The sequence below is a fragment of the Vanessa atalanta genome, chromosome 11, assembly GCF_905147765.1.
Source record: "Vanessa atalanta chromosome 11, ilVanAtal1.2, whole genome shotgun sequence".
Classification (NCBI taxonomy): domain Eukaryota; kingdom Metazoa; phylum Arthropoda; class Insecta; order Lepidoptera; family Nymphalidae; genus Vanessa; species Vanessa atalanta.
In genome coordinates this window covers 8,184,755-8,199,606 of record NC_061881.1, presented here as the reverse complement: position 1 = coordinate 8,199,606, position 14,852 = coordinate 8,184,755, and the positions used below count along the sequence as shown (strand labels likewise).

At 30.8% G+C, this 14,852-nt stretch overlaps 1 protein-coding gene across 3 annotated transcripts in view; it reads right to left on the bottom strand.

Moving 5' to 3' along the window:
- LOC125067140 (cadherin-99C) overlaps window positions 1-14,852 on the bottom strand; it is a 132,942-nt gene that overhangs the window by 43,531 nt on the left and 74,559 nt on the right. For all 3 annotated transcript variants that reach the window (XM_047675513.1, XM_047675515.1, XM_047675514.1), the window contains one exon: window positions 8,322-8,380. The gene's annotated coding sequence lies outside the window, so the exon portion shown is untranslated. The remainder of the gene's footprint in view (window positions 1-8,321; window positions 8,381-14,852) is intronic.

Sequence of the window (14,852 nt, the reverse complement as noted above, 5' to 3'; positions counted from 1 at the left end):
AAACGCAAGGCCATGTTTGGTATGCCCTAGTATGTCTAGGTATAACGTTGATAGATTGAATACTATTTATTTAAAATGCAACTTTAGTACTTTTGTAATGGTAATCAGCTAAACTTTTTAAAACACACGACGAATATATATGTATGTGTATTATGTGTCAAATACGTTATATTTTATTAATCCAAATATAGGACCAACACAAATGTATGTATATCTATATTAAAATTATAAATGCAAAAATAACTTTTTCTTTCACAGCTAAACTACTGAACCCAAGTTGATAAAATTAAGTATGAAGTAACCTTAAAATCCGATGAAGGAGACAGGCTACATTTATATAAAGCAGCCTAGAGCAATGGAAAAGGAAGCATGGGAAACAAAAATACAAATATTAATTTTTATTCTAATAGATATTAGAATATAAAACTTTACGACACCTCGCAGTAAACCCGCGCCATTTGCGTATTGCATTTAAAATGTTTAGATTCTAATGCCGCCTCCACACGACCGTCCAGCAGTCTGACTGTTCGTTCAAACGTGTACTTCACGTGTACAGATGTAGTGCATGAGTGTTTGACGAAGTCGGATTATATTGGCGCGAAATTGCTCCGATGGCGGTAAATCGTACCAGATCGTAAAAGTTGGCTGTCTCACATGTACCCTCCACGTGTCCTCGCGTTTGGACTCAACTACCACATACCATCAGAAGGAGCACGTTCTTCCCTGTTTATAAAAAAAAAAACATCAATGTCAAGGTATATCGCAGTAGTATATATATATCATATCGCAGTGGTGGTCGCCTATCACTTCAACGTCCTTCATAGGTGAGGTTGGAAGGTTTACGTGTCAGTTGGACGTTCATGCAAAATATAATAATTACACCGCAACTACAGCGCCGTTGTCTAATAAACTGCCTCATTAAAGCTACAATAATTATGTATGTAAGTTACTTTAGTAACAAATCGCTTAGATTATAACTAAAAGCATAATAAAAATTAAATACGAGATATATCCTACCACCCGTTGCGAAGCCCGTTTAAACGACAGGTGAGACGCATTTATCTATAACAGTTTTTATATGAACAGATATTTGAATCGATATTCGTAACGGTAACCAATACGAATTCTTTTTATACATATTTTTTTGCAAAGTTCTCATGATATTATAAAAAATAGCTATGATTTTCGCTGTAACCATGCTTTGTCATTTGAAATGGATTTCTAGCAATGCTTATAAATAATATAATGTTTTCCGACAAATATAATAGAATGTCTTATTTAATAGTAAGTTTAACTGTCGTTATTTATGAACTTGCTATTTTAAAACCTTTAACTCGAAGCAAATTCAACAATGCTGCAATCATACCTCGTAATTTATTGAACTTTACATTTTAAATGTGAACTGGTACAAACGTCTAAATAAAATTCAGTGGTACTGGTATACATATTTATTTAAGTTCTGTGTACGAAAGGAGTCAAGTTTGAAGTTCGTGAGTAGAAGAATGGATTGAAATGTTTTTCTTTAACAAATATTGAACTTCGAGATGACTAGATGTTTATTTTTAAAAGAATCTGGCACGGTTTTCGGTGTTTATTGACATATTGGTAAAAACTTACAAGTATTTGTCAAAGAATGGGGACTTAAACGAAAAAAGAAATCTTTTATGACTACATATTCAAATTAGTCAGGTAATAATGGCCAGAGAGAAAGAGAGAGAGAGAGAGAGAGAGATTTGTTGTGAGTTGTTACATTGCGGGTTCAAACCTAGGCAAGCACAACTGAATTTTCATTTGTTTTAATATTTAATCTCAGCGGTGAAGGATAACGTCGTGAGAAAACTTGCTTATGTCTAATTTCAACGAAATTATTCCACATGTGTATCCACGAACCCGTATTGGAGTCATGGAATAAGCCTTAAACCTTGTCCTCAGAGGGAGACGAGGCCTTAACCGAGCAGCGGAACATTTACGAGCTGTTACTACTTTTTACTTACTAGGTAATAATTGAACTTACGAGTATAAGAAGACCATTATTTCATTACTAGAAGTACTACATAGGAGTATAGAATTGCACGAGAACACTAGCACGTGACTTTCTTTTTGGTTCTCCATCTTTCTATTTTATACGGTTTTATTAAACATTATATACACTTATTTTTGTCATTATTATAATTTAAATAAATATAATTATCATTTAATAATTATCAAACTTTGTTGAATCATTTCAATCTGTTATTTTGATACAGAGTAAGCAACTTTATTCTCTCTTCAACTCTTGTTTGACACCCCTCGTCTTATCTTATTGGACTATAAAAATTAGCGAACATTTGCAATAACTTGTCGCTATTACTACTTTTTAAAGATTCCGTTATACATTTCTCGTATAGACGCGGTTGCATGCTTAAAATCAATTGACATGAAACGGTATAACCTTATCAAGGAGTAACACCTTAGTCTGTACTTTAATGGCAATCATTAACGCTGATATTATATGAAATAGCTGCGACGTGTTCACAGCTATCGTAATAAAATACGTAATTAACCCAATTTAACAAATCGAAATACATTTGCGATATCAAATAATTAAAATGCTTTTAATAATATTTATTACGAAATAGTATCTTACATAATGTTTATTGATCTAATCTTACAAATATAAATCTAGAAGTGTTTTTTATTATTAATAATGGAATCTCAATTTTTTTAAACGCTATCATCAGATATTTCTCTCGCGCTACCAATCACATTGTTAATTGAATTTTATTAATGAAATACATACAATTCTACATATAACAAATAAATATTATTCTAATTTAAAAACGAAACAAAACTATAATTTGATTGGTAATTGATAATTATTAGCATGACTGCCTCGTTGATCTAGTAGTTGATCTAGATAAGACCAACCCCCTCCTGGGCTCAAACTTTAGATCAAGGCAAAAAACAATACTCAGTTTTTCTGACAAAATATTCTCAGTAACAGTCCCGAGTCTGGTAGTTTAAGGTGTGTACACTCACTTGCCACGGAAAGCACATTAAGGCCCTGCGCCTGAACTGTTTCCGGTCGTGTCGGATTTGCCGTCCTATAAGAATATGAGACCGGTCTGGCTGGTCTCCCTTGAGATTGGCAGACGTGGTCAAAATCGGTTAGGACATCATCATTTATAATGTCATTTTAAAACGTAACGTTGGTATTCCTTAAATAAAGAAAGGTAAACTATTTTAAAATTCATTTATAAGATTATTTATAAATATCTATTTACATGGTTATTTTAGGAATGTTTTTTTAACCCGCAAATAATATATTGGAATTATAATTGGTAATACTAAATATGTTGTAACATAAAAACAAAGACGCTTCGCACCAACGAAGGTTTACAATAAGAAAGATCATAGTCGGAACTAGCTGGCTGTTTGACGTTCAACCTTCAGTCAAGGTCTGACCCGAAGTATTTTTTATAATAACATATAGTTAGGCGGACTAGCAACTAGGCCACCTTGTGGTAAGCGCTCATCACTATTTCTTATACTACCATCGCGCTGTCGACCATGGGAACTAAGATGTTATGTCTGCAGTTACACTGGTTTACTCACCCTTCAAACATCTGTTTTTTCGTAGAAATATGATGAGTACCTACTCATAGGGACCTAGCACGGAGTTTAATTTTTTTTTTAGAAAATTATAAAAAATTAAAATGAACTATGCATAATGAAGTGTGTGAATAACAGCTGGTGTATGAGTGTCGGCAGATGACACATTTTTTAAGAAGGTTAATCGTACATGACATTAGTAATGTTACAAAGGCGAAAAACATAATGACTAACGACTAACTAAACATGCTTACAAGTTCCTTGCGGCTCCGTCTTCATTTAAAATTATGTCTGCATGTGTCAAACGTAGATAGATAAAAAAATCGGTTAATCATATATATTTAATTATTTTTTTTATAATTTATAAATCTTTTTAACAATAGTGAAACTGTAGAAATGAGGGGGTTAAATTTTCTAGTTAGAAAAAAATCCTCTTTAAAAAACAGAAAAGTATTGCCCTCACTCATCAGTATTTTTTTTATTAATTTCTTAAAATAAAATTCATAGGTATATATAACATACCATTATAACTTATAAGTGACTGAATTAATTTGATAACAAAGAAATTGTCACGATTTATTATGATTTATCGTTGAAAAACTAATTTAGCATACAAAATAAAGAAATCATTAAATGGACAAAGGTGAGTAAATTATAATATGAACATTACCTTTCTTGTCAAAGCTAATTATATAATGAACAACAAGAGAATACTCGGTGAAACTCAATCCGATCAAGTCTACGGGGATTAATTGGCGATCAGTTCATATAAAATGAGACGTAAACGATCCCATATACGTACATTTATTTCTCATTACATATCGACGATCGTAAGCATATACGTTGCTATTATCAAAACACATAACCATTTGCATTAACCTACGTAAAAACATGTCTCTGTAAAGAAACAATCCCTTTAAAAGGTTTACGTTACGAGTTTAAACAACCGATACTAAAATATTAAAGGAAAATTTCAAACGGCTATTATTTCAACTCATTTGAGAATAGTGATCGCTGTTCATTTAAAACGCAAATTATAATTTATTACACTATAAATTATCGGCCCTGTTATAACACGTCTGTACGTCATAGGATTTTTTTTTTTTTTTTATTGTACTTATACGGCGAACAGCTCTTGGTTCTATTTTATTTTAGCCGGTAAACTGCATGTTGAGCCACTTAACGAGAAGTTATCTCGGTACAAAAGTGATATTTCGCTTATGTGGAGCAACTGGTCAATAGAATCGTGGTTATATAGCTCGGATTAAAACTCTGTTACAACGCTCTATTGAATGTTTGTGTAAACTATACTAATATTATTAATGCTCGTGTCTATCTGTCGGCCTGTCTGTTGCTTTTTCACGGACAAACCCAAAAAATTGTATTTAATGAAATTCGTTATGAAACAAGATTGAACTAAAAAGTATGATATAGGATACGTTTTTATGCTTAACAAACGACCAACCAATAAAATGCAAGCGAAGCCGCAGGCGAAAACTAGTTAAATATAAAAGTACAATTTATTATGTCGATATTTAATTGGTATCATCGATATATAAGAACGTTTTTAAGCTTATTTTATTTTATGACAAAATATTTTTGATGATTACAACGAATCTTGCTTTTAAAATTTATTATTATAGATAGCATGCGCTATAATATAATCGAGTAATTAGTAAAAAACAAATGAATAAACGTTATTTACTTGATGAACTAATTCATTTGTTTCATTACGTTAATATTTTAATTTATCAAGCTATTTACTTTTTTTAGAAAAAATAAATAATACCATATGGAACTCTATAAATAAGATAGATACCTAAATGAATAGTAATGAATATTGTAACCGATTGCAATTTATAGCACTTCCATGAACTACTTCTTCGTCAGTGTTAATTTACTTAACAAGTAATTGTATACAGTTTTGTGAAATTTATATACTGTTACAGGAACTGACCACAGATGTAGGTAAAAGTATTTCCTTGTTGTAGAAAAATCGTTTATAGATATATATATCGCATAAAGTCACATGGTCGTAAATTTCCCACTGCTGGGCCAAGGCCTCCTCTCCCTTTGAGAAGATGGTTTGGAGCATATTGCACCACGCTGCTCCAACGCGGGTTTGTGGAATACACATGTGGCACAATTTCGTTGAAATTAAACACATGCAGGTTTCCACACGACGTTTTCGTTCACCGCCGAGCACAAGATGAATTATAAACACAAATTAAGCACATGAAAATTCCATGGTAGGTACTTGCCAAGGTTTGAACCCGAAATCATCGGTTAAGATCCAAGCATTCTAACCACTGGGCTATCTCGGCTCCTCTCTCGGTTGTAAAGCATTCTTTTTTTTAATTAATTAATTATTAGCGCAAATTGTGCAACATTACATTATCATAAAGACAATATATGGAATAGTTAAACATCTGGAAAGTTCGTGTATATCTGAAAAACTTACCTCTGAACACGATTGTGAATTTTTAGAAATTTATAATTCAATAAATATACTATCATTCAAATTGAAAGCGTTACAAAATCGAAGCTAACTCAATGGATTGTCCATTGGACGTGCAAAATTAAAATAAATAAATCCATGTAGTAAATAGGTATATTTAACATACTCGTATATTACATTTAAACACTTTTATTTAATTCATAAAAAATAATACATGAATGTTCACAAAAAATAACTATATGTATATTTTTACAAATCTGATAGGTAATAAAATATTAATTTAATAATTTCAAGTTAATTAATTTAACTTTGAAAAAAACGTACGTACCTATAGATCTTTTATAAAGACTTTAAATCACAGTTACAGTCAATAACGTCACTTTTAAACAAAATGTCCGGCCGTGGTCACGTTGTGATATCTTTAATGCAAATTATTATAGATATAATGTATGGATATTTAATTTATTACAAAATAAGTAAAAATAAGGGGAAATTGCTTTAACTGATACATACGCTTCAATCTATTTGCGTACATCGATCACATGCAGAGATATCCATAAAGGCTGTTGTAACACACCTAATTTAATAATTCTATCTCATTTGATAATCAATTTATTTCTCGACTAGAGAAATTATATTTTAAAACAGGTTGTGACAGGTAGTACGAGTTTTTTGCATCATTTACTGCTTGTTTAAAACTAAACCAGTCTTAGGCGGCGATGTTGTTGTCAAAATTTTACAAATATCCACATTAAATAAGATCTTATTATTATATAGAAAGTTATAAATATTATAATATTACATACATACCTTTTTTTAATTTAGAATTATGTATTTTGTGAATTTATTTATTACAAAAGAATATTAAAAAAGTCCTTAGTATATTACCATGCGTGCATGGAATAGCTGCAAAATTTTTATCAATTTTTTTCCGTGTGCAATCGCAAAACCGACAAGAACTGAAAGGCGACAAAATAACCCACGGTGTCACTAGTGGGGGTAAATATACATAATTAAAACCATATAGAAACAATTTTTTTTCTGACGAACAAATTTAAAAAGCAATATATAAACGAAACTAATTAGATAGAACAAAAAAATAATTACCTCCCTTTTTAACGTTATGCATTAGAAAGACATAGCAATAGTTTTGGCGGTTAGTGTTCATACAACAGAAACTATGGAATTATAAACACTTACCAAAACAAAGTAAACAGTAAACTTACGCGTTCATTAATGTGGATTGCCATTGCTATTTATAAACCTATATAAAAGTAAAATATAAAGTAAAGTATAAAGTAAGGTACTATCGGTAACTTCATAATATTTACGATTGCAAAATTCACCTCGTCTCATTAAACCACTATATCACTAAAGTAAGTTACAGCTAGTGCAAAAACAGTAGTAATCAAGTAGTTTAACAAAAATGTCATCCAAGATAACTAGACGGAATTAGACGTGGTCGTATACTTTATGATTATTCCAGCTAATAGGATGTATTTACTTTTAAACTTATAACTAAATGGGTAGGCGACGGACAAGAAATATAAAGAGATACAATTCCTAACTAATAACTTTAGCCTTTAATGACTTCGCTTACTAAATATAGAAATTAAAATTCACTGAATGCAATTTAAATTACATATTGTAAGTTTTGGTTATATCAAGCTTTACCGAGTATGTTTTTTTTTTTAAATTAAACATACAACACACAAAGAAATAAAATGCAATAAAATTTAAATATTTGATAATTCAATGTTTGGCAGCCACTGTTAAACGTAAGCTAGTCAATTGTTGACACAAAGCAAAATAACTGCTATAAATATCTATAGATACATTGCTAACTTTTATAAAGCGCATGCAGTAAATTTCTTATGTCAGGAGGAAAGGCCTCTTCTGCTTAAAAGAAGAAAGCAATTTTAGAGCCAATTTGACAAGACAAGGTATTCATGCGTCACATACTTGTATGTCTCAAGATGTTTTACGAACGTCGAGCACGAGATGAATTATCATATAGGTCCTAATTCGAAACTACGATCACCGTTTGAATTCACGTGTTCCTTTGTATCAAATCAGCTCTTGTAAATAAAAATAGTAAAAGTGTATAAAAAAGTATGCTAACTAATTAACATACAATCAAACCGAAATTCTTACGTTTATTTTGCGTACTACAACAATTACAACCGTGTATTTAATTTTAATTCAGCACAAAATATTTTAATTATGAAATACTCGAGTAATAAGAAAGTTATAATTGTAAAATTTTACTCACGCAAAAATTGTAGTTCCCCCTTGTTCGCATTCCTTACACTATCCGTTCCAGTGTTCCATCTGCAAAAAAAAAAGAAATTATAATTTTGTTAGAAGATGATCACAATTATCTCATTGCATCAAAGGAAAATCCAATATCCCGCTTTTCGCCGCTTTTATCCCATATTCCAAATGATTAAAAATAAGTTTGCTGAGCAATAAGGTTTAAATAGATATAAGTTAAATAATTATCAATATTTCTTTTACATAATCCCAATATTCACAAAATGATTATCGAAAAACGAAAGCTTTATTTTATCATGATCAAAATTATCAATTCTAAACTAGTTACGTATTTGCTACAAGAATATTAACAGCACAGACCTTTAAAAAATATAAAATAGATTACGTATAGCTTACGAATAGTATAATTCTAATATACCTAAATTCACAAAACAATTTATCATATTCAACTAATATCCGTAGACACTAACATGAAAAAACTATCGTCCAGATAAAAACACTTTGAATCAAACATAATTAAGAATCACTAAGTACAATTCTGATAAACCTAAATGCACTAAAGAGAAGATCACCTTCAAATTAAAAATCCCGTACAGCACTAAGATCAAAATGCTTTCTTGGGCGGATAAAAAGGCGTTGCGTCACGTCCTGAGGTCATCTCCCAACATTGTTTAGCCACAATGGCAATTGTGAGAAAGAATCGTCGAAAACAATAGAGCCAGCTCAGTAATTAGCTACCAATTAAATATTTGTTTGAACACAACGCATTGTTCTTCACATTATGTTTATTAGATATACAAATAGAAGCCATCGGATGCCATTTTAATTGTCATTCTTATTAGTGACACACATAATGTACTGATGAAAACAACATTATAAAACCAAGTGATTTCAGGTCAGCGTCCTATTCGACAAATCTTATATCGGAATCTAGACAAGTGTATGTTCTTGGTTGTGTACAACTATTATTTTTTTTTATTTCATTCAAAAAGGCTAATATGTTAATGGAACATCTGTTATGAAGCTCTTTCACTCAAATGCAATAAAAATCAGTGTCAATTTGGTGCAAGCCATGGAATCTAAGACGTTATCTCTTGTGTCTCTAATTATACTGGCTGACTAATTATTAAAAGACAAACCAATACAAATTATTAGAATGGTTGTGACTCACCTACCGATGTACCAAATTTTACATTTTCATTGAAGTATGATAGTATAAAAATTTAAAGAAGATGGTCCACTTCCTGTGTTCTCAAATTAAAACTCGATCCTCTAGGGTTTCATCTGTTCTTTATTATGAGACATTAAAAATATACATAAAGTTATGATTGAATAATAAAATCTTACGGTGAGGCCGTCTCTTGTACGACTTCCTTGTCTGTATATTATTATTTTTAGTTTCATTGGTGGTGTAATAGACCATTTATATTGTATTATATATCACGTGAATATTAAAAGTATTCTGTGCAGTTATCTAGTACTAGGTATTGACCACTGTGGAACTGCATAAACTAGGATTTAAATCTATCCATGAAGAACCTGCTAATCTTTACAATGAGCAATTTCAGAATGAAGCCAAATCTTCCTTTGATATCATTTAAACATTTAAAATGTTGTTTTCCAAATATAGGGAGACATTATTGAAATTTAAAAGTTATTATTTATTATATATTCATTTAAATTCAGTAAACTACAAATAAAAGGCACTTATTACATTGATGAATTGTAAATATTTTAGATATGCCTTAAATAAAAGTAAATGAACTACTTTTTATGGTTATAAAATGCAGGCCGCAGGTGGCAAAACACGGACCAAATATAGAATATAGGGGATAAATGTCATTTGCATAAGGTATAAATGTCAACTGATAAATTTGAGCGTAGGTAGGTCTTTTAGTAGGTCTGGTCTTGTTACTGAATTGATTTTTCTTTTATGTTTTGAATACTTTTGCCCATATAGCAGACATTTAATCTACCGTTATTACTATGGATGCGTGAGATTATTATACCAGAGTGAAACTTCTGGAAGCTGGAAAATACAGCAAATCTGGAGTCGGGAAAAACTAGTCAGGCTATTATTGATGCGAAAGTAACCTAACAAAATCATAGTCTTGTACTAATTAGTACTTCGACCACTGGATAAGGACATAGACATACATATTACTGCATTTACGGAAAAATATAGGATCTACCTATATAAAAAAGACGCGGATGGAGTCGCGGAGAACAGGTTAAATACCTTTACAGATAATATAATACAGACGTAGCTATTTAATAAAATCCATCACGAAATAAATACATTGGAAGTCCGACACTAGTGAAATGGAAATGGGACCACCCTGGAGATTTATGGAAACCCAATACAAAAATAATAATCAAAATCTATACCAACATTAAATATAATATAAAACATAAAATCTGAAGAGTCTGTTTGTTTGTTTGGTTGAAAACGCTAATCTCAGGTACTTCTGACCCGATTTGAAAAAATATTTCAATGTAGGATATCCAAGATATCAATATATAGACTATCACGCTACGACCAATGGGATCGGAGTATCATTAAAATATGTTGCAAAAACAGGGGAAAATTAAATAGGAATGTTCTGAGTAAGCGGTTAAGTTTCGCAAAAATCATATATTTGTAATATAGCCGAGAGAAGTCGAGACGAGCAGCTAGTCGTTTTATAAAAATAGTCATACCTCAAAAATTCATTATCAACCATTTCTGTCTCAACTCTTATTTCTTAGCCTTTCATTTTTGAAATCAATAAAAAAAAAGAAGAAACACAGATATTATTCACAAAACGAATGTTCAATTACCGAGAAATAGAACAAGCGATTACGTAATCAGTATATGGAGCTGATTATTTTAAATAAACTGTTATTGACAATACATGTTAAAAAAGAAAACATATTAATGCACTCAAAACTCGTATTCAACTTTCGTTAACGCGTGGGTGGATGGGTGTGACAAGATCCAAAATAAACTGAACAAATATTAGCAGGTTGTTAGACCACAGCAAGTAGAACAAACTTATCGTTGAATTGCATAAACTAGGATGTAAATCTTGACACATGAAAACTTGCTAATCTTTACAATGGGACAAGATGACAAATTTCAGAATGAAGCTAAATCTTTCTTTGATAACATTGAAGCATTTAAAACGTTTTGTTTTCCAGATCTACGCAATGAATTATTGAAATCTTTAAAGTTTTACTTTGAAAATTATAAGTTATTGTTAATTTTACAATTTAATTGTTCAATGATATTTTATAAATGGCTGTTTATAAGCACGTTATTAATTTTTTACTTTTCTTTTTATTTCGAATAATAATGATCAGACATATACATGTACGAATCAATTATCAATTATTCATTCAATTCATAAAGACCAAATTGTATATATATGAACATAAGTAATGTTTTTGTCATTCATAAAATGTATTGTTAAAGTAAAGATCTATTTGGACAACAACAAAAGTTGTAAGTAGTTTGTAAGTAGATTTTTCGTAAATAAATAAAATTTAAAACAAAAATTTATGCACGCAACTGTACTTTAGACTCGTATAACTGCTTGTATTTTGTTTCTTCTGTATAACAAATTAAAAAACTTGTGCACGCCACTATACATTAGCATACTGTCATAATATCATAGCAAGGGCTTGTGTTTACACGTGTTATAATATCAAATAAATAAAGTGTAAACGGGCATTCCAATGTCATCGAACTATTTAAATTATAGAGTGAAACACAGAAAAACACAGCACTCTAGCTAATAATTATCATTATTATCAATAATGTGATAATAGGAAACTTGAGGACTTACGACTTCTAGGCAATACACCGATGTATAATTAAGATACATTTCAAAACGATTAAGTTAATTTAAAGACGTATTACTAGATTTATATATATCACATTCTTGATATATTTATCATAGACACTGGTTCTGATATTATTTATTAATATTGCATGTGTGAACTCTGTGGCAAAAAAATATATATTGCTAGTTCAAAGCTATTATTTTGTACAGTTAACAAGTTTCTTTGACACGTTTATTTTTTATATGGCTGGGTCCATTCTAAAATTGAGTGGTTTAAAAAACAGTTGAAAATGTATTAAGAGGAAAAAAGATTCGTTCTAAATATAAGATCTAGTTATTGATCGGTTTTCAACCCAGGACCTTGCATTCTACGACCTCTTATCTAGAGACAACACCAACGAGCTAGTCAAACTATACACACATATATATAATAAAAGTACTAAGTTACAAATAAAATAGTCTTAGTGATCATAACATGATTATTGCAGTAAGATAAGTAAGATTATTAGTTTCTATAATCAATCATCAAACCTATCAAATCTATGTGTCTATAGACTTTCGATTTGCTGGTAATTACCTTGTATTATATTTTACAACTTGAAGTAATACTGGTCGCGTCAACGTATTGACAACACACGATTACTATCCCACGATTTTATTAGCGCAATCGTTCGTCTTAGTCTATAATAAAATATCATTAAGGTTGCGTGTTAGCGGACCTAGTGATAATATCATCCTGAACTATATAAACTGACACCCTGCTTATTTTTATCGTTACAGGATTATCTAGATCTTAAAAATCAATAGCACTTAGCGAGACATGTAATTTTAAAATGCATGGTGTGATCATTAGATGGTTTAAAGTGATCACAATTATATTTTTAATGTGTTATGAAATTGTTCATGTGAGCGTATTAAACTATTTATTTAATATAACTTGAAGGGGTTTCGTTATTTATATTTATATTTTTGATTTGGTTTTAAAAACATTTTTTATTTATATAATTTGAAGAAACCCTATAGTATGGTGATTTGTTTTTAACCTTATGTTATATCATCTGCTAGATACGCATAAAACGTAGATAAATAGTAAAATATACTTCACTAATGTTTTAACAGTATCCCTCAACACCGATAATAATGAACATAAGCGAGTTACAATAAAATCGGACTTAACAAATACAATTACGTGAACTATATTTTATAATTAAACGCAATTTGTAACAGCGTTCAGTTCAGATTGCATAAACGAAGTTAAGACTGGTAGAGATAAAAAAAGACATATCAACCGAAAACCTGATCGCAACGCGTCCGCTCACTTTTTATCGAAACACGTGTTGCGTTCGTTCGAACTGCCCTTTGAACACCGACAAATATAACACCGATTGATTGAAAAGTAATTACCGATCACGAATTAATTTACACCTGTAATTGACAAAGATGAAGCAATTTGTCATTTGTTCGATGACCTCGATCTTCTAGTTACAATTGCCTGTACTAAAGTAGGACTGAGCGCAATTATCATCATTTACCTCAGCTGAATAAGGCAGCGTAATATAAACGAATGGTTAATACGGAGACATAAATACTGAATACTTTATAATCGTATCGGCTTTGTATGATGCTCATTAAATCTTTTGAGTCGGACTCGTATCTGCGGTCCCTTACATAATACGTGATAACATCAAAGCACAGTCCTCTAAAGTACGATTGTCAAGCTAAATGTTACAATATGTCAAATTACAGAAATAAACTTGCCATGATAGATAAAATATGATGTTTATATGAATAACAAAATTGTTGATATGTTGAGTCATAAGTTGCAAACGTACTGTAATTTTTGTTATAGCAATAATGTTTTTGATGCAATGAAACACAGCAAATGTCATCTCAGATAGGAAGACCTTTCTCATCGCTTTCTGTTTAACACGACGACTCGGGTCCTAGTGACATTTGAAAGCAATAGAAAATATCAAAAAGGCATTCGTATCATTGTTGGGAAAACTGAAGATTCGATGGTATTAAATCTAGATTTTATCAGTAACATACACTTTAACTTTGAAGAGCAAATAACATCTTTCTATTGTACTTTTTTATGTTTTATTAAAATGTACGAATGGTTAATTAACAATAATGTATTTATTATAATATCATCTCCGTCATTGAAATACAAAAAAAATCCAAGTAAATTTATACTTTCATTCCGTTCTCTTGAAATATTTACCTTTAAAGAGAAATAATCTTACGACAGCCTGCAAAGGATGGCACGTGAAGCGCTGTTCGGTTTAATCTAGCAAGGTCCCGGCATCTCCGTTATCGGGACAACGTTGTCACGATGTTAGCGGAGTCTTTGGAGCTGGATCCGTGAAAAGGAATAGTTATTGATAGACATCGGTGAATGGGTTACCATCGTGCTGTATTTAAACTTTAAAATTATTAAATTTGCTTAACATTTAACATAAGCGTAGATAAATTAAAGCCATATCAAAACAAATATAAACATTTTAATGTTTCTAGAGTGAAATGTAATGAGTCATAATATTTTAAGGCAATTGTGAGTAGTTAAAATAGAATCATTAGAAATCGACAATATATCAAGTCGTCGGATATATTTTAATACCTGTTCATGATGTAATGAGCGATCCCGTTATGAACGAGTAAGACAGGCATCATGTAGGCTAGAATCGTTTATACTCGTGTATCTC